This window comes from Podarcis bocagei (genome assembly GCF_964188305.1).
Source record: "Podarcis bocagei genome assembly, chromosome: 12".
Classification (NCBI taxonomy): Eukaryota; Metazoa; Chordata; class Lepidosauria; order Squamata; family Lacertidae; genus Podarcis; species Podarcis bocagei.
Genome location: NC_138137.1, coordinates 41,867,946 through 41,888,561, shown reverse-complemented (window position 1 = coordinate 41,888,561; position 20,616 = coordinate 41,867,946). Strand labels below are relative to the sequence as shown.

Genomic DNA, 20,616 nt, shown 5'->3' with positions numbered 1-20,616 from the left:
ATCTGTGGGGACGGACGGACTGGAGATTGAAAAGGCTTCTGAGAAAAGCTAATAAAAAATAATGACAGCAAATAGAACTTCTTTGCCCTTTGGAGAAGGATCATTATGTGATAACGCATCTGCTTTGCATACCGAAGTTTCCAGGTTCAATTCCCAAACTCTCTGGGTGGGACTGGGAAGAGACACTACCTGAACCCTGGAGAACAGTCAGTATAGATCTTTCTGAGCTTGATGGGCCAATGGTCTGATTCAGTATTAGGCAGCTTCCTATGTTTCTATTTCCTCATCAATCCACAGAAAAACTCTACGAGGTAGGTACAGTCATTATTAGTCCCTGTCAACAGGTGGGGGTGGATGTCTAGGGGAGCTCAAGCCAACGAATATCAACTTACTCAAGGCCACCCATTCAGGCCTAACCTGAGCCAAGACTTGAGTAAGCTCATTCTCCTCTTCCTCTATCCAAATCACACTGCACAGGAGGAGACCACACAGACTGTCAACCCACCAAAGACTAGTCTGAAATTTCTTTGCTGCCAACGTCTCTTATGATTGCTAACTTTTTCAGCGGCGTAACCATTTTAGACTGTGGCAGGAAAACCAACAATAAGTCTTGGAGCACCTTACATGCTAAAAGATTTATTGCGGCATAAGCTTTTGTGGACTAAGGTCCATTTCATCAAACACATGAAGTGCTATTCCCAGGTACTAGTCTGAACCCAGGAATTATCTGCTGCAGGAGAAACCTAAAAGACAGAATGATACCCAAGCGAAGACAAAAGATTTTTCATATATGCAACGACGGCAGCGAGAATGCTACTAGCCCAGAGATGGAAGGAAGGAGAAGTACCAACAAAAGAGGAATGGCAGATGAAACTGATGGGGTATGTGGAGATGGTGAAACTGATGGGGAAGATCCGAAACCAGGAAGATCAAGTATTTTCTAAAAACTGGAGTAAATTTGTAATTTATTAAAAAGACCACTGTAAACAGTTAAAATCTTTGGCAGGGGTGTAATGACATTGTAATGTGGAATTATTTATGATAATTATGGTTATATAACAGATGGATAATGGTAAAAGATGCAGTAAATTTAATCTTAAGCATGGAATCTATGGAAGGAGGGAAGGGGGTCCGAAGGTTCAAAGGAACATTGTATTTTAATGTTTGAAATGGTTATGTTAAATATGTATAAAATTATTTTAAAAACCAATAAAAATTATATATATAAAAGACAGAATGATACACCACCACTTATCACTTATTGCTCCCCACTAAAACTCCTACCTCCTACAAACCTATCTTAAACAATGGCAGTTCCCTCTCATAGGGCTTGAAGGGTAGTAGATCTGTATTTATTTACACACAGAGGACTTCAAGCAGAGGCTGAACAACCACTTATTTACGATATTTTAGCTCTGCATTTCCAACACTGAGCAGACGGGCTGACTGCAAGGCTCCCCTCCAGATTCATGATCCTACGAACTGGCATGTTGATTCACCTCAGGCTTCATCCAGTCCAGCATTCTATTTCTAATACCTCACAGACAAATGTATTAGGAAAGCTCACAAACAGGACATGATGCAGTCACCTCTTTGAGGTGACACTGAGGTACAGGATTCTGGCTTTGGTATAAGACATGGATCGGAACATAGGAAACTGCTTTATACAAAGACTCTTGGTCTGTCTAGCTCAGTATTGTCTGCACCACTGGTCTTCAACTAGCGGGTCACAGCCTGATTCAAGGTGGGTCACAACAGGAAAACTACCACTATACAAATATATGGTAAAATGTTTTTTTTAAAATGGGTCCTTAAGTGCATGTTTGGGTAAAAAGCAGGTCCTGGGTCTTAAAAGGTTGAAGATACCTGGTTTGCACTGACTGGCAGAGGTTCTCCAGGATTTCAGTCACAAGTCTCTCCCAACTTTACCTGGAGATGACAGGAATCTTCTCTACCACCTAGACATAGATACACATCCTGCAAGATTCAGTCATTCTCATTTGGGTGTTATGTCGTTGGAGGCTGTTATTCTGAAGTACAGATCTTAGCCATGGCCACTGGGAAGCTGGTCTGGAAAGCTGAAAAGTCTATTTTCCTTTCCCCCCATCTCCCCTGACAAATATTTTTAAGTCCGAAGCATCTGAGAGACCTTCAGAGATGTATCAGATGAAGGCGGATTCCAAGACTACTAGAATAAGCTAGCTAGATCCTAGCCCAACAAAAGTTTGCTACTCATTATTAATAAAATCATAGTGGGTCCAAAATGTTCTTTCAAGATTCTGTTGTTCCAGTTGTTTTTGCTTCTTGAAATCATTATTCTCTGAAATCCTACTTTAGGAGTATGACACAATTTATTTTTCTAAAGGCCTGCTTTCCAGACAAACAACTCTTAAGTGCTGATGAAATCCTGAGCACATGGCAGCTCCAGCCTTCCTTCCTTCCCTAATAAGGCTGTCCAAACGAGTCAAAGCTGCATAACTGAAGTCATGGCTTTGGTGGACGGAATGCAGCACAAGAAGATACACATCTATATTTATAAATTTCAGAGATAACTGTGTTTACCCAACACTTAATCATTTGCACCAGATCTTACTAATAAACAAAGCCATTGGCTATTATCCTGATCCGTGTGGTTTCAGTCAAGACCAAGGGCAATAAAGCCACAAACAAAATAAATTTTGTGCAAGTCAGAAGGTATGTGTGTGCATGTACCGGTACTTAAATGGATCTCTGCTTACCTTTGACAATGAACCTGTCTTTTTGCCATTCCTCATCCTTGGTTTGCTGCTCCAGAACTCAACTCCTGCCTGGACCAAATACTTCTGGCCCACTTGGAGGGACAACCAGCCCCCCAACTCCTTAAAACTGGTGGCCTGGAGACTAGCCTTGGCTCTCCAGCTCCCATAACAGAATCCTCATTGACTTCCAGTATTTTCTGCCTTCCATTTCTAGATGTTTTCAGAATAAGAGTGCAAAGTGAATGAGGCAGGGAACTCTGGAAGTAAGCAACGGGAAGAAAGAGCTTCTAACTTCTCAGCCTTCAGAGCAGCCTGTCAACATCTCATCCAAAGAGCCTATCTTCCAGCCTGGACTGGAGAACCTGCTTCTTAGACCTCCAAAATAAGAGATCTTCCAGGCAAGTTGCATCCTCCCCCCTGCCAAACTAGATGTTCACGACTAGAATGATTAGCCTCTGTTCCACCAAGAAGCAACTAAGGAGGTTCCTGATTAAGATCAAGGCCATGGCATCACCAGGGGAGGAATAATGCTTCCCCACCATGTCACAGTCCTGATCTGATTGCCTCCCTGCAGCTGCCAGCATATGGGCACCATTTTTGTGATTGCCTTCCCAGCTTTGGGCTGACCACCTTGACCAACCTGGCCTTTCCCAGATGTTTTGGGTTACAGCTCCCTCCAGCCCCAGCCAGCGTAGCCAAACGTGTGGGGCCAATAGGAGTTGTAGTCCAAAATTTCCGGAGGGTACCAGGTTGGCGAAAGCCAAGTTAAGACCAGCTGACACGGACAACAGAATGGGCTACCTTGAATTCCACTTAGATTTTCATGCTCTCAAAAAGCAGACGGGCATGTGTGAAAAGCTGGCTGATTTTGTTTTTACAGATCAGGTATTTATATTCATTCAAGTCTCTCAGATATTTCTTAAAATGCACATTGGCTCTTTCTTTCTGGCCCTTTCCTACAACTGAGCAACCAGAAGAGATGTGGCTGTTTTAGTATATTTTCCTTTTTGGTTGAAGCGCAAATTATATTCCTGCAGCTGTGTCCTGGCCTGGTTTCAATTATTATATTTTCCATAATGCTCTCAACTCCTTCCCTGCTCATTTCAAGGAATCATAGGCTCCTCATAGGGTTGCCATATTTCAAAAAGTGAAAATCAGGACTGAAAACTTGTTGAGCTTTTTTCAGTTTTGGCCAAAGCTGTTGAACTTTTTTTGAAGAATCACAAAGAAATTGGATGTTTTGGAGCTATTTCTGAGGAAAACTGGCAAATACAACAAAATACAACACGGCTGACATACACCTGAATTCTCTCAGACATTTAGCTGATTTCTGCCTGTACATTGCTTGTGGCTGCAGCATTCCGTATAGGTCTGGGAAATTCTGGAGTTGTGGCAACCCTAGCATATTAAATCACTCCAATCTTACAGTACAGTAACTAGATGCACTTAATATTACTCTAATAATAATAATAATAATAATAATAATAATAATAATAATAATAATAATTTATTATTTATACCCCGCCCATCTGGCTGGGCTTCCCCAGCCACTCTGGGCGGCTTCCAAAACATATTAAAATACTGTAATACATCTACATTTTGTGATTTGCCTACTGCCATAGCCATAGTCCCAGCATTTTTACTGCATATGCCTCTCCTGCCGACCCAAACTATTTCCAACATTTTTCCAAAAATCACCCCACAAGTTGTTTAAGCCCTCTTTCAAATGGGTCCTGGTGATCAAAGCGAAGTCCAAAAGAGCAAGCCTATGTCATTCTATTTGCAGACATTATGTTTTCCACATGGTAAACGAAGCTTTCAAAAACAAAGAATGCTGGTCTCTAATACATTGCCACTCTAATACATGTGACTGCAGCTGAAACACTGCTATAGCCCCATGTGGTTGGGGCTAGAGCAGTAACATGTGCGGACGCTACCCATGTGGGTGGCCTTGGCTGTGTGGTTACTTCCTCAGACAGTGCTTCGCCTCCACTGTATAAAATGCATACGATCTCAAATAGTCCCCCACATGGGTGGGGAAAGGAACAGAGGCATTGGAATGTTGTATGGGCTATCTTATACCTTCAATATTTATACAATGGTACCTCGGGTTAAGAACTTAATTCGTTCTGGAGGTCCATTCTTAACCTGAAACTGTTCTTAACCTGAGGTACCACTTTAGCTAATGGGGCTGACGCGGCAGTGCTGGAGCACAATTTCTGTTCTCATCCTGAAGCAAAGTTCTTAACCTGAGGTACTATTTCTGGGTTAGCGGAGTCTGTAACCTGAAGCGTCTGTAACCCAAGGTACCACTGTACCATGTAACCACAAAGAGTTGGTGTGCAAGAGGACATAAGGAGAACCCTGCTGGAGCCTCCTGTTCTCACAGGGGCCAACCAGATGCCCCCAAAAGGAAGCCTTCAAGCAGGCCTGAGCGCAACAGCACTCTCCCCTCCTGTGGAATCCAGCAAGTAATAATAATAATAATTTATTATTTATACCCCGCCCATCTGGCTGGGCCTCCCCAGCCACTCTGGGCGGCTTCCATAGAAAACAGAAATACAGTAAAATATCACACGTTAAAAACTTCCCTGAACAGGGCTGCCTTAAGATGTCTTCTGAATGTCAGGTAGTTGTTTATCGCTTTGACATCTGATGGGAGGGCGTTCCACAGGGCGGGCGCCACTACCGAAAAGGCCCTCTCCCTGGTTCCCTGTAGCTTTGCTTCTCGCAGTGAGGGAACCGCCAGAAGGCCCTCGGCGCTGGACCTCAGCGTCCGGGCAGAATGATGGGGGTGGAGACGCTCCTTCAGGTATACTGGACCGAGGCCGTTTAGGGCTTTAAAGGTCAGCACCAACACTTTGAATTGTGCTCGGAAACGTACTGGGAGCCAATGTAGGTCTTTCAAGACCGGTGTTATGTGGTCTCGGCGGCCGCCCCCAGTCACCAGTCTAGCTGCTGCATTCTGGATTAGCTGTAGTTTCCGAGTCACCTTCAAAGGTAGCCCCACGTAGAGCGCATTGCAGTAGTCCAAGCGGGAGATAACCAGAGCATGCACCACTCTGGCGAGACAGTCCGCAGGCAGATAGGGTCTCAGCCTACGTACCAGATGGAGCTGGTAAACAGCTGCCCTGGACACAGATTTGACCTGTGCCTCCATGGACAGCTGTGAGTCCAAAATGACTCCCAGGCTGCGCACCTGGTCCTTCAGGGGCACAGTTACCCCATTCAGGACCAGGGAATCCTCCACACCTGCCCGCCTCCTGTCCCCCCAAAACAGTACTTCTGTCTTGTCAGGATTCAACCTCAATCTGTTAGCTGCCATCCATCCTCCAACCACCTCCAGACACTCACACAGGACCTTCACTGCCTTCACTGGTTCTGATTTGAAAGAGAGGTAGAGCTGGGTATCATCCGCATACTGATGAACACCCAGCCCAAGCCTCCTGATGATCTCTCCCAGCGGCTGCATGTAAATGTTGAAAAGCATGGGGGAGAGGACAGAACCCTGAGGCACCCCACAAGTGAGAGCCCAGGGGTCTGAACACTCATCCCCCACCACCACTTTCTGAACACGGCCCAGGAGGAAGGAGCGGAACCACTGTATAACAGTGCCCCCAGCTCCCAGCCCCTCAAGACGGTCCAGAAGGATGCTATGGTCGATGGTATCAAACGCCGCTGAGAGATCCAGCAGAACCAGGAAACAGCTCTCACCTTTGTCCCTAGCCCGCCGGAGATCATCAACCAGTGCGACCAAGGCAGTTTCAGTCCCATGATGAGGCCTGAATCCCGACTGGAAGGGATCCAAATGGTCCGCTTCTTCCAGGCGTGCCTGGAGTTGTTCGGCAACCGCTCGCTCAATCACCTTGCCCAGGAATGGAAGATTTGAGACTGGGCGATAGTTGGCCATCGTGGCCGCATCTAAAGATGGTTTTTTAAGAAGCGGTTTAATAACCGCCTCTTTCAGCGGGTCTGGGAAGGCTCCCTCACAGAGGGAAGCATTCACCACCCCACGAAGCCCATCGCCCAGTCCTTGCCGGCTAGCTTTTATAAGCCAGGATGGGCAAGGATCCAGGAGACAGGTGGTTGGTTTCACTCATCCAAGCAGCCTGTCCACATCCTCGGAGGTAACAGATTGGAATTGATCCCACTCAACTTGACTAGACAGAACTCTAGCACTCTCCCGCCCCGGCCCTGCTCCCACAGTGGAGTCTACTTCTTCCCGAATCTGAGCGATTTTATCTGCAAAAAACTTTGCAAAATCATTGCAGGAGAACATGTGGCCCGTACTGGGCCCCGATGTTGCAGGTGGTTCCGCTAAATTGTGAACCACCTGAAAAAGTCTCCTGCTGCTGTTTTCTGCAGATGCAATAGAGGCGGTGAAGAAATTCTTCTTCGCCATCGCTATCGCCACTTGGTAGGCTCAACGTTGAGCTCTAACCTGTGTCCGGTCAGATTCAGAATGAGTTATCCGCCACCGGCGCTCTAGCCGTCTCAACGATTGTTTCATTGCCCTCAGATCCGTGGAAAACCACGGGGCTGTCCGGGCTCCATGCAATCGGAGAGGGCGCTTCGGAGCCAAACAGTCAATAGCCCTGGTTAACTCCACATTCCAGCGGGCCACCAGGGAATCGGCTGAAAGGCCATCAACATGGGATAAAGCATCCCCTACCACTCTCTGGAAACCATTTGGATCCATTAAGTGGCGGGGGCGGACCATCCGAATTGGTCCCACCTCCCTGCAGAGGGGATGGGTCGCAGAGAAGTCCAGTTGCACCAGGAAGTGATCTGACCATGGCACTTCTTTCGTTTCGCTTTTACTTAGTGTCAGATCACCAACATCCATAGAGGTAAACACCAGGTCCAAGGCATGTCCACGGCTATGGGTTGGGCCAGACTTATTCAGGGACAGCCCCATGGAGGCCATGCTTTCCACGAAGTCCCGAGCGTCCCCTTGTAAGGTCGTGTTGGCATGGATGTTAAAATCCCCTAGGACGACCAAGCTAGGTGTCTCCAGGAGAACATCCGCCACGACCTGAAGCAGCTCGGGCAGGGAATCCTTGGTGCAGCGGGGAGGTCGGTACACCAAAAGGAATCCTGTACTGCCCCTCTTGCCCAACTTCCAGAACATGCACTCAGAAAACTGCAAACTAATGACTTCCTAAAAATCACTGCAACCCCCCCTCCCCGCCCACATGACCTGGGTTGCTGCGCGTAAGAGAAACCTGGTGGACAAGCAGCGGCAAGGACAGGCCCATCTGCTTCATCCAACCAAGTCTCTGTTACACATGCCAGGTCAAGTCCTCCATCCATGATCACGTCATGGATGGCAGTGGTCTTATGAATCATTGACCTGGCATTGCACAGCAGCACCTTCAGGTCATGTGGGTATCCCTTGCTGATTCTAGTATCCATCCGGTCAGGACCAGACCCGGAGGCAGGAATAGTCCTCAGACAATGACTAAACCTGCCCCCTCTGTAATGACATGGTCTAGTCTTAGCGTAACTCCTCCTCCTACCCGTGATCACTGAGATCAGTTGTCCCAGTGCATCCCCCCCTGTGGAACATGCCCCAGCCATTTTGTGGGCTGGGGCCCACTCCCCGGCAGCCCTGACCCCTCCCCCTAAGAACAAAATAACACCTTAAACAAACAAACAAAACCAATAAAACAATACAAACAAAAAATGTAAAAATTACAAAAACATCAAAATAAAAAAAAATAATTCCCCAAGCCCAACCAAACATCCATCCCACCCCCACCCCCCACATACAAAAAATCCAAAGAATTTTTTTTTAACATTTTAAAAACATTTTAAAAACACTCTGTGCCCCTCCGGCAATAACAACTGTCCTAGTGAGGCCTGTCAGGCCCATCCCTGGGCCAGGTGGTAAGTGGCAGGAAGGAGCATTACTGCATCTGACCGTGGAGGCAGAGCCTAGTCATCATCGCCAGTAGCCATGTATAGTCTTGTCCTCTTTGCTTTTGTTTCCCAATCTTCTTTTAAAACCATCCAAGTTGGTAGTCATCACTGTCTCCTGTGGGAGCAATTCCCATACCTTAACTGTGTGCTATGTGAAGAGGTTATATTGTTGAAAACACACATTTGTACGTTTTGTTTTCTTTCTCTTTTTTTGGTAAGGAAACCCCAGTCTACCTGCCTGCCTGCTTTCTGAGGTATAAGCCAAATGGGATGTGCTCTTGGATAGATACTGAACCCTGTATCATAGCAAGTAAGATCCTCTAGCTCTGCATCCTCCATGCTGATTAGCATCAGTGGTGTGTCCATGCATGAGGAATTTGGCTGCCTGCCTGCACAGGCATACTCCTTTCCTGACGGTCTACTTGCTTGACAATGCCATATAATATGCTCTAGAGCAGTGTTCCCCAACTTTGGGCCTCCAGCTGGTTTTGGACTACAACTCCCATCATCCCTCGCTAGCAAGACCAGTGGCCAAGGATGATGGGAATTGTAGTCCAAAAACAGCTGGGGGCCCAAGGTTGGGGAACACTGCTCTAGAGGTCTGGACCATGAGTTCCTCATCCCTGAGATGGAGCTGCAGCGTAATATGCAGGTGGATTTACCTGGGAGATCTTCACCTGTCTTGTTCAAGAACAATTGCAATGCACCACCCAAAAGCTGGAAGCACCTTTAATTCTTCTAACAATACTGTTCTCTTTTAAGATTTGCTGCTCGGGATATCCTTTATACATTTTTGTTGTTTTTATTGCATTTATGTGTCTGTTAGTTCTTTGCGTGCCCTTCTAGTAATTTGTTTGAAGGGTGGGGTTGAAATCCCATAGATATATACGTGTTAAAAATGCATTACTTTGAGACCAGATTCCTGTACACCCTTCCCATTCCCACTGCACACAGCAGACATGTCCAGGATTGAACTATAAATGCTAAGTAATTGCATTATTCACTGCAATGACAGAGTGTTGTTACTTCCATGATTAGAACGCAGCATCTCCTTGCTCGCTTTTTTTATCCTCCTCTCACTCAAGGGAATGCCCTTAAGACAAGAAAATACTTGTATCTTTGCATGGAAACATCTGTTAGAGTTCCAAATGTGGCCAAGTTTTTCCTTTGTCCAATCCAGCTCCAAAAGCTATCCAGTATGCTTGCAATGCATGTTTTAAGCTGTGGAAATATTATTCAAACAGAACTCATAAGGGAGGAAATCGCTTCCATGGAGCTTGAAATACAGTGTCAGCAAAAAGAAAACATCCTCTGTCCACCAGCAGCACACAATGATAAACATATAGGATACATTTAAACTATTTTATGATGTGGACATGTTTGTAATATTTCACATTTGTATTGCTTGGCCATAAAAAGATAAAACTATGCAAACAGACACACGCACATGTTTTTATTTACAGAAAAGAACTGGATGCTGTGCTCTGTGAATGTGCATTAAAGCACACAACTTGAACAGTCCCCCGAAAATTAAACGTCATGTGACCCTCCAGACGATATTGGGCTCCATCAGCTCTAGCTAGCGGTGCTAGACGTCAGGGAAAATGGGTGTTGTAGGCCCAGCAACATCTGAAAGGCCACAGGCTCCCCATCACTGTTTTAAGACCAGTTCATACAGTCCCCGTGTGCCTGACTAACCTCTTTCTTCTTGCTAACTAGCAGCCACATGCCCAGTGTTGTTGAGGGATTAAAAGAAAGCAAAAAATCTGTGTAGCTTTGAAATCAGTAGTTAAAATCAGTACAGTCTTCATAGGCTTACTCCACCATCTTGATTCAAAATGGTGCCCAGCTGTATTCAAATACAGACAAAAGTCTGCTTTTTAACCTCAGGAACCATCATGCAAAATTTGGATTGAATCAGTGCAGTTGCTCGGTCCCAGCTCCTGCCAACCTAGCAGTTCAAAAGCACATCAAAGTGCAAGTAGATAAATAGGTACCTTCCAGCAGGAAGGTAAACGGCGTTTCTGTGTGCGGCTCTGGTTTGCCAGAAGCTGCTTAGTCATGCTGGCCACATGACCCGGAAGCTGTACGCTGGCTCCCTCGGCCAGTAAAGCGAGATGAGCACTGCAACCCCAGAGTCGGTCACGACTGGACCTAATGGTCAGGGGTCCCTTTACCTTTACCTTTTTAGTGCAGTTTGAAAGGTTTGATCAACTATTTCACTTAAAAGTAGATTTAAAAAAATATATATATATTTTTTAGTTTTCCTTTATTACTCACAAGTATATCTTTACACCACAACTTTACATCTTGCAATTATGCATATTCTTGTTTTCAAAGTGAGTTCATGATTGTAATTATCATAGTTCAGCAAACATTGCTGTACACAAAGAAGAAGAAAAAAAAGGGGGGGAGAAAAGGGAAAAAAGATGTAATTTTAAACTGATAATATTCTTCATAAATAAGTGGCTTCCCATCTCTTCCATTTTGTACCAATAAACTTATTGCCTATATTCGTCAATTGTCTTTTTAATTTATAATATTTTCTTATATATTAATTTTCCTTTTGCAATTGTTAACCACAGAAACTACTCAAAAGCTGTCACCATTTTTAGATTGCAGCAGTTACTCTTCACTGGCAGATTACAATTACATGACTGGCAGAGGTTTATTGTGACCATTTCAAAATAAAAGTAGAATCGAATTGTATCTAAATCTAGATGAAGACGGGGAATGTCCCCTACCTGAAACCCTGGAGGGCCACTATCTATCAGCACACAGGGGTCAGCAAACTTTTTCAGCAGGGGGCCGGTCCACTGTCCCTTGGACCTTGTGGGGGGCCGGACTATATTGGGGGGGGGGAAATGAACAAATTCCTATGCCCCACAAATAACCCAGAGATGCATTTTAAATAAAAGCACACATTCTACTCATGTAAAAACACGCTGATTCCCGGACCATCCGTGCACCGGATTTAGAAGGCGATTGGGCCGGATTCGGCCCCCAGGCCTTAGGTTGCCTACCCATGGCATAGACAATACTGAGCTAGATGGACCTAGGGTGTGACATTGTATCAGGCAGCTTATGTTGCAATAGGGAAAGGCTGTAGTTTAGTGACAGAACACCTGCTTGGCATGCAGAAGGTCCCGGGTTCAATCCCTAGCATCTCCAGGTATGTCTAGGAAAGACTGAAACCCTGGATAGCCGCTGCTGGTCAGTGTAGACAATAATGAGCTAGATTGCCCTTTCTCAACCTTGGGACTACAACTCCCATCATCCCTAGCTAGCATACCCAATGGTCAGGGATGATGGGAGTTGTAGTCCAACAACATCTGGGGACCTGAGGTTGAGAAAGGCTGAGCTAGATGGACCAATGATCTGACTCTCTAGATAAGGCAGTTCCCTACATACATTCCCTCGGTCTTGCTTTCACCCCCTTTCTTCCTGCTCCCCTCTCCTTACCAGAGAGTCTTCAGGCGGCTCATGCCTCTGTTATGACATATGCCTTTGTGAGCTCACTAGCCCACTTCAATAGCTATCCAACTAATGAGCAAGAAAATGATTCCACTGACACATGGCAGATCTCAGCGATCATTATTTTGTTATTAAAACATATTTCACAGTTTGGCATTCCTGTGCCCTACCTTCCCCAGAGAGCTTTGCCGTGAAATGATTCGGCTCTCAGCAGGCAGTTTCCCCAGGAGGAATAATATGCTGCTATGTGAAAAGTATGATAAACTTGCTGGCTAAAATACTGTTTTCGGAAAAATGGGATGTGGTTGGTGAGGTCTGAGGTCCTTTACAGTACTTCACAACACTGAGCCTTAATGTACCTGCATGCTCAGCCTCATGCTCTGTACAAAGAGCAATGGCAAGGCTGAGAAGCCTGCATTTCTGGCTGTCACACACTCTCAGCCACTTCAAACAATCCTGATTCCTGCGCTCTTCCAAATCCCAGCCAATAAGTTTAATAATAAGGCCTCCCGGAGAGATTGGCAAGGGCTCCAGGAGCCCAACCCTGCAAGGACTTGTGGGGAAGATGCTCCTACCAGGCACGCCAGGATCAGACTGTACAAACTGAGCACATCCAGACCCAGAGAAAAGCCCCACAGAAACGCACCCCAAATGAGAGGGTCTCACAATCGCAGAGAAGTCAAAGTACATTGCCACTGGAGATAGCATTGGCCCTGAGTCACTGTATTCTGAAGTTTAATGCTTTGCTCTAGATAACAACACACAATGGCCAACGCGCTGCAATCAGATCTGACTGTGTGCTTCAGCTCAGGGTTGGCTCCTCTTTTGTAAACAGTATGGTGTGCTGTGTAGCTTGAGTCACTGCCACTGGAATAACAGGGGGTGGCTATTTTTACATGGGTGCTCCTCATTCTGGGTTTGGTCAGTGGTTTCCACAGCTGCGGAACCATAAATGGTTTGCATTTATGAACACTTACTTTCCAGCGTTGTTTAGTTTAGCTCAGCAAGATTTGTGTGTGCACGCAACAAAACATAACCCAGACTTGTTTTATCCCATGCAGCTGGGAGGGAAATAGGAAGCAATGGGGGGAAGATTTTAAGACTTGAGAGGGAATGACATTAAGATTCCCAACCCCTCTTCCCATAAGCATTCTTTTGAATGGATACATTTTTAACAGCATATTTCTTTCAAACGATGTGTTTGGGCAAAGGCCTGATGTTGTAAAAAAAGACATATAATTGGCATTTGTAGGGGCTGCATGAGTTACTGCCTTGCTGCTGTAATTTTACACCTGTCCTGAGCTATAAATTTGGAAAGAGTGAAATGAGCAGATCTGAAATTTGTTTTCCCCCTCCAGTCCACTTACTCTGTTCAGGGAGGGCTCATCCAGTTTAGAACAAAACCCTTCTGCAGGGCGATACCTAGAGAGGCATAAAAAGGAAGTCCAGACATTACAGTATCCATATGGCTTTGATTTCAGAACATGTGGGTGTTGCACTGTGGAAAAAGTCCCTCTGCACAGATGGATACTTAAATCACAAGGAGTTGCCCCCAAGGTCACTTGATTTACAAGGCTCCTTCCTCACACCATGTGTTCCTTTGCCGTTGTTGCCTGAGAGCAATGTTCTGCCTGCATTTTGTGCCTCCCATCATGAGCGCCTTGGCTCAAAAGGTTACATTTTATCTGGAGAGGTTGGGTAGCTGACCTGCGTCTCTCCAGAGGCCATTGGCTTACAGTTCCCATCTTTCTTTACCATTTGCTGAGAACGATGGAAGCTGGAGTCCAACAAAATCCAAAGGGCCACAGGTTCACCATTCCTGAAACAGAATTTCAGATGCTGCTCATCTAGCCTGGCACTGTCCACTCTCATCTGCAGAAGCCCTCCTGGTCCACAGGGAAAGGCCATTCAGATCATCTGCTGCTTCAAATTCCTTTTTAGAGATACCGTAGTTTGGAATAGAGACTTTTTTGCATGCAAAGCATGTGCTCTGTAACTGAGTTTCTGTGCCGAAATGCATTTATGTGGTGCTGTGGGTTAAACCACAGAGCCTAGGACTTGCTGATCAGAAGGTCGGCGGTTCAAATCCCTGCAACAGGGTGCGCTCCCATTGCTCGGTCCCTGCTCCTGCCAACTTAGCAGTTCAAAAGCACATCAAAGTGCAAGTAGATAAATAGGTACCACTCTGGCGGGAAGGTAAACGGCGTTTCTGTGCGCTGCTCTGGTTCGCCAGAAGCGGCTTAGTCATGCTGACCACATGACCCGGAAGCAGTACGCCGGCTCCCTCGGCCAATAAAGCGAGATGAGCGCCACAACCCCAGAGTCGGTCATGACTAATGGTCAGGAGTCACCTTTACCTTTACCTACTTAATAAAAGTGGTAGGAAGAGATGGCACTCTAATATTTAGGAAAGTGAGAAACCTGCTTTTCCCATTTATGTCCAGCAGTAGGGAAGAGAATGCTCCCTTCCTTAATGGATAGTGGAGAATTCTCCATCATAGAATCATAGAATTGTAAAGCTGGTCATCAAGTCCAACCCCCTGCAATGAGGGACTCTTTTGTGCAATGTGGGGCTCAAACCTGCAGCCCTGAGATTAAGAGTCTGAGCTATTCTGATGAAACAGAAAAAGAAGTGGGAGTTGTAGTCCACAAGCAATTGTGGTCAGCAATGGGAATCAGTCGAATGAATATGATCAGTATTCGTTCATATCATTGTCTACAAACGACAGATAATTGACAACCTTTTTAAAACATCAGCCCTGGAGGGCACCAGGTTGAGAAAGGCTGACATATACGAATACAGATCTACATCTCAGAGTGGCCAGGAGTCCTGATCAAAGACAATCAATTGTTACTCATATTTTACAAGAGAGGCCGAGAGAGAAGCAATTAGCACCAGGCCAGTCAACATGGCAGAAACTTTCAGCATTGTAAAACATTGTAGTCAACAGTCCTCACCAACCTACTGAACTCACCCAGATCTGCTGGTAGATCCCAGTCTACCTACTACTGCCTGCTCCTGGTGCAAAGCAGGTGGCAGGGCCCATGTTGGCTCTGCAACAGCTCCCTCGGCAGGGCAAATGGGGCAGGGACCAGCAGATGGGTCTATCCAAAGAGATTTGTAGATATGTTACAGCATGGATAGGCAAACTAAGACCCGGGGGCTGGATCTGGCCCAATCGCCTTCTAAATCTGTGGTCCGGGAATTAGTGTGTGTTTTTACATGACTAGAATGTGTGCTTTTATTTAAAATGCATCTCTGGGTTATTTGTGGGGTATAGGAATTCGTTCATTTTTTTCTCCAAAATATAGTCCGCCGTCTGCCCCCGCACAAGGTCTGAGGGACAGTGGACCAGCCCCCTGCTGAAAAAGGTTGCTGTTACAGCATCATATGTGGTATTATTGCAAAGAACACAGATATGCAAACATGCCTCCCATGCCTGCAAAACCTGGTAAGAACATGAAAGAACCAGTTTCTCTTGGGGAGGCAAGCATAATATATAAGAACCAATGGTTAGTAAGTTAGCTAGTTAGTTTAATGCAAATATGAGCTTGCCTCGTGTGGAAAACATGGCTGAACCTGTTTCAGGCTGAGGACTGCATTCCTTCTGGGGGGCCAAATGCAAGTGATGGGCATGACAGAGAGGTCACTTTGGTGCTGCTAATGCAGCAAAAACAATGTGAGAGGCAGCAGTTACAAGTTACCGGTCTCTGCAGCCACAGCAGGCGCTGAGATTCTCCAGTGGTTTGACTCCCCCTCCCCCCAGTGGCACACGTCATTGTCTCTCAAGACAGGTGGATGCCAACAGCAGTAAGTTAGCTTCTATACACACACACACACACACACACACACACACACACACACACACCCCCCGCTCTTCTATTCTCAATCCAGACAAGAATCATTATCAGAGTTCAAGGACATATTCCAGACAGGCAAATACAATTAAGGCAGGGCTGGTAAGTGGCCAAGGAAGAGGATGTTTCACAGGGGAGGATCCCAAGAGCCAGACCGAGACACCTGGAGGGCCACATTTGGCCCTCAGGCCTGAGGTGCCACAATCCCTGTATACTAGTTCTAATGGCTGGCACCTGCAAGGGAGGAAGACGTATACATTTATTTATTATACACTTTTGTATACTATTTAATCCTAAAACATCTAAGCAGTGAACATCATAAAACTCTCATAAAACAGAATAAATTAATAAAACTGTTCCATCAATAATATACAAATCACATGAGGTGATTTGGAGGAGAAAATCTGCTATATAGACCTCTCTTAGGCTGAAGCAGAGATACTGAAAGAGAAAGTCATTTTACAAGGGAGGAATGTAGAAGCTAAGAGAAAAACTGGAAGAGGTTCTGAGAAAAAGCATTCCAGCAGGAGTTCAGCAGGAAGCAATTATTATCCCAGCAGGCTGATTTCTCCATGGCCAGCCCTATCCCCTTTCACATCATTTGCTTGGTGGATTCACTCACTGTTGGATTTACTCTCAAGTGGAGCCTTTCTCCCAAGGAGACCCCTGGCAAGAAAGCTTCCTGGCAGCCAAATGGCTGCTCTTACACTGACCTTGGGCTTCCAACTGGGTCCACCTGCCCCATACCTGGCATGGTATGTAAGCTCCCAATCTTTCCTTTATAAGCAGGACTCACTGTCAGTGCCAATCAGCTGTTTGTTACAGACAGTGAGCCCCATCAGAATTGGCTGCCCTGAGTTCCCATAAGAGATAATACATCTGTCAGACCAAGTACTTTGGACTGGCTTAGGACTATAGCAGGTTCTTGCAGGTCCCCAGTTGTACTAGGGCTCTCAGTGGGGTCCCACCTTCTTCCTCCTAGGAGGTCTCCCCAGGCTGAGCAGGATCTTGACATAAGACCTATCTTATGGAAGCCAGCTAGAGCTTACCTCTTTTAGCTTATTCGAGAGCTAAGGTGGCTCAGTTTCATCTATGGCCAAGAAAAGATCCCCCCCCCCTCCCCACGGTCCAGTGATAAGATCTGACCCTAAAAGCCAATGGCAGCAATATATTGTAAGCAAAGCTGCTTTGCTTGCAAACTCTGTTAAACTTTATACCCTGTGATCTAAATGGAGTCATCCTACTACGGCAGAGAAATTCCACTAACGGTTGGTGGCCATTGATGTTGGCACGGCTCAAGAGCTAAGCCTAGAGCAGCCCCAAGAGAAGTCAAAGAAGATTAGAGTTTGTGTGTCTCTTTCCTAATGATTTCCTGTAATTTATGGCACTATTTGTAAGTATCCCTGCAGAATTATTATTTCCTTAGCCCCACTGTCCTAGTTCTGCAGAGGGCAGGGCACCCTGTAGAGTGAGGCAAGAGGCCCAGTGGGGGAAATGATAGCATTTTGGCATAAAGGCCAAGTATGTAAGTACAGAAAGAAAGAAAGCAAGCACCGATTTGCAACGGGCAATCTGAACCTCACCAGCACCCTCTCCCCACCCCCAGGCAACTGGGTTTGTTGGTCTTCTATACACTCGGAGTACAAGGTCAAAAAATGAGCTAAGAGATGACAGCCGCTCCCCAACCCTTTAATAAAGGCTGCATTTGCTGTAATGCAAATCTGCAAGAAATTTTACATCAGATGCATGCATGGGGCAACTGGCCTATGCAATTGACAAGTTGTGCTTTGCATATGCATGGAGTTGGAAAACTGTCCCAAATTTGCCTCACTTCATCCTGCGTGCCTGGTCTGTCCCCTTAAGGGATTGCTTTGTGTAGACCCTGTTTTGCTTTCAGCATCAAGGGCCATCAGGATGGGCATGGCGCCACCTGCCTTTGGAAGTGCTACAACAGAGATCGTTCAGTTTGCAACTTAAGGGTTAATTCTCGCCTCAGTGTTAGCCAGCTTCCTAAGAGCGGTTTGGAGGTGTTGCATAGTGACCACGGAAGGTGGCATGATCTTTACTGAAGTAGCACATGCTAATAGGCTGTCAAGAAGGCAAACCCTCCCTTCATCTTTCTGCTTAGCAACACACATGCCCCTCACCTCCACCACTTTGTTCACCAAACATTTACCAGGATGTTTCTCTCCAGACTCCATCTGCTTTACCCAAGTGCCTCTACTAATACATGCCACATCTTGACTTGCACACAAGCCATGGGTAACTCTCAGAAGACGGTTGGAAGGGGAACCAGATCCTTGCCGTGATTATTTCACTAATAGTTTAGGCTTGGCCATTGCATAGAGGGAAGTTTTATGAACTTCTATAACTTTATATTGTCAATTATTTCTTCTTTTCCTTCAAAGCCATAGATCTTACCCCTAAAAGGTGCACACATCTGGTATCAGCCCAAGCATGCCATAAATGGGCTATATATACAACCTTGCCTCCCCATTTGTTTACTTTATACATGACTTCACCATTCCTAAGTATCGCCTTTATCCAGCATTTCCAACTTTTATTGCATTCACAATCCAATTTGTGAGCAGAGAGCATACAAGACCGTGAGCAACAAGATACACTTAAGCTTCTCATGCACTCCTTAAGCTGGCCCAGAATTCTTTTGATCTGCAGGGTGTAATCATAGCTGAAGAAAACTATAATAATACGATCGCAAGTTGCACATTTGCTTAGAATCACAGATTTTCCAGCTACCCCAAGTGTGCCTGCCATTTCCCCCTTCTCCCCATTAATGAATTCTGACACTTGAGCAGATGTTATCTTGCAGATTTTCTTCCTATTCTTTTCCATTCCCCAGCAATGCTCGCTGCTGATTTTGATTCCTTTGGCCAGAGAGGTGGGGAGTCTCAGAAACGCTGACACTTCTGTCATCTCTTTCATCTTCATTCCTCTCTTGGAGTTTGCCAAGTCAACACAAAATCTGTTTTGCATCAAGAAAATGATTTAGGAACAACAGCTTTCACCGTCTCCTTTGAAAGCATTTGGAAAGCCCTTGTTTCAGCAAAGAATTTCCATTGGCACCAATACTGCGGGGAGCTACAGTAACAATGTTATGAAAATGGAACCTGGTCCATTAGAGCCCCAGAGAATAGGAAATCTCTCATAAGTTTAGGTACACAGGAAGCTTCCTTATGCTGAATCAGACCAGTTAGTCCAGCGGTTCTCAAACTTCTTTCTCTGGGCCACACGTTCAGAATAAAAATCTGCATCGAATTTTGTATTGACAAGAAATACACTAGAGAACAAAAAGAAAACAACTCCTAGCAGTACTTGATTTTAACATAGAAGAACACAACTACTTTATAATATGATCATATTATGAGGCACCCAGAAAGTACAAAACCAGGCAGCTACAAAATAACATGAATCATCCCTAAAATATAATACAGGCAACTACCATTTTGTGTGGAAGTTCTTTTCCCTGCACACCCTGCCATGTTACGTCCTGTTCTACCCCCTTTTCACCCTGCCCCTGTTACACACACACACACACACACACACACACACACACACACACCATTCTGTCCCTGGTCTAAAAGGACCTGTGCATTGGTGATCATGTGTCAATTGGAAGTGCCTAAAATGGTTGCCTCCGATTGTCCTTGACTTTTCCAACCACACTTGCCATCCTCTCCTGCCACACCAGGGTGGCACACCACCACTGAGAACCCCTGAGTCAATCCAGTTCAGTATTATCTACATCAGTGTTTCCCAACCGGTGTTCCGCGGCACACTAGTGTGCCGCGGGTCGTTGCCTGGTGTGCCGTGGGAGGGAGGCGGGCGAGTCGGGCGGCGAGAGGCGGGGCGGCGGCGGCGAGGATCCGCGTCGAGCCGGGGGCGGCTCCGCGGTGGTGGTGCCGAGGTTTCTCTCTCCATTCTCCCCTCACACACACACACAGAGGAAATAACACAGGATCAGCTGACAGGACCCGGCCAATGGGGCAGTGGCGGCGGCGGGGCAGCGCGCGCAAAAGGGAGGAGTGCGAGACGGCGGCGGCGCAGGGCGGGAGGGCGGCGCATTGCGCGTGCTCAAACCCGCCTTCCGAGGCGCAGAGGGGAGCTGGGCAAGTGCCTTCTTCAACCACGCGCTCGTTTAAAAGTTTCTCTTTCAAAAAGGAAACGTGGGTTTCTTCCAGCCCATTGGCTGCGACTCCACCCACTCCGTCCTCCTCCCCCTCGCCCGCCCGCGGCGCCTCGCTCCTCAGCCTCCGCCATGTACCGCTCGCTCTGCTCCCTCCAGCGCCTGAGTTGCGCCAGGGGCGCCGCCGTCCACGCGCGCCAGAGGGGCCCGCCGACCTGCAGCCGCCACGCGCAGCCACAGAGGATGGTGAGCGGCGCCCCCCCGCTGCGCGCGCAATGGAGGGAGGGAGGGAGGCGCAAGGGCGTCAGAGGTGACCCTTGCGGGACAGGCGCCTCCTGCGCGGCTGAGGGGCCCCTTCCCGACTTTGTGGGCCTGACGCGGCCTCAGGGTTCCCTCCCTCTCTCCACATATATAAATTGGCTTTTATTATTAGCGCTTTCGCATTCCTTTTTCTCCCTCCCAGGAGCTCCGGTGGGGGGG

The 20,616-nt window shown here is 46.5% G+C and overlaps 1 long non-coding RNA gene across 1 annotated transcript in view; it reads left to right on the top strand.

Annotated features, from left to right (window-relative positions):
- LOC308569900 overlaps positions 1–20,616 on the top strand; it is a 618,054-nt gene that overhangs the window by 54,557 nt on the left and 542,881 nt on the right. The window lies entirely within an intron of this gene.